This window comes from Sesamum indicum, linkage group LG8 (assembly GCF_000512975.1).
Source record: "Sesamum indicum cultivar Zhongzhi No. 13 linkage group LG8, S_indicum_v1.0, whole genome shotgun sequence".
In the NCBI taxonomy this organism is placed as follows: Eukaryota; Viridiplantae; Streptophyta; class Magnoliopsida; order Lamiales; family Pedaliaceae; genus Sesamum; species Sesamum indicum.
The window spans coordinates 12,045,610-12,046,357 of NC_026152.1; positions in this window are offsets into that span (position 1 = coordinate 12,045,610).

Here is a 748-nt window from a genome sequence, read left to right on the forward strand (position 1 = left end):
AAGGATTAAAAATGCCTGAAGCATTACAGTCAAAGTTTTGTCGTATGTACTCCATCAAATTGAAAAGGTCCTTGTACGGACTTAAACAATCAGGACGTATGTGGTACAATCGTCTTAGTGAGTACTTAATAAAGAAAGGATTTTGCCATAATCAAATAAGTCCATGTTTATTCATAAAGAGGACAGAGTCGGGATTTGTAATCATAGCCGTGTATGTTGATGATTTGAATATTATTGGATTCCTGAAGAGATTCGACAAGCAGCTAATTACTTAAAAGGTGAGTTTGAGATGAAAGATTTAGGCACTACAAAGTATTGTCTCGGCCTGCAGTTCGAACATACTAAGGGTGGAATTTTCATTCATCAATCGAACTATATAGAAAAAGTTCTTAAGCGTTTTCATATGGACAAAGCTCATCCATTGAGTACACCTATGGTAGTTCGATCGCTTGATGTTAATAAAGATCCGTTTCGTCCTCCAGCACATAATGATGAGATTTTAGGTCCAGAAGTACCATATCTCAGTGCAATTGGTGCATTGATGTATCTTGCTAATAATACCCGACCAGATATAGCATTTTCTGTTAATCTACTAGCAAGATATAGTTCAACACCAACAAAGAGACACTGGAATGGTGTTAAACACATTCTACGTTATTTACGTGGAACAAGTGACATGGGACTATATTTTGAAAGGCATGATAATGCCAAAACAACCAAATTAGTTGGTTATTCAGATGCGGGGTAT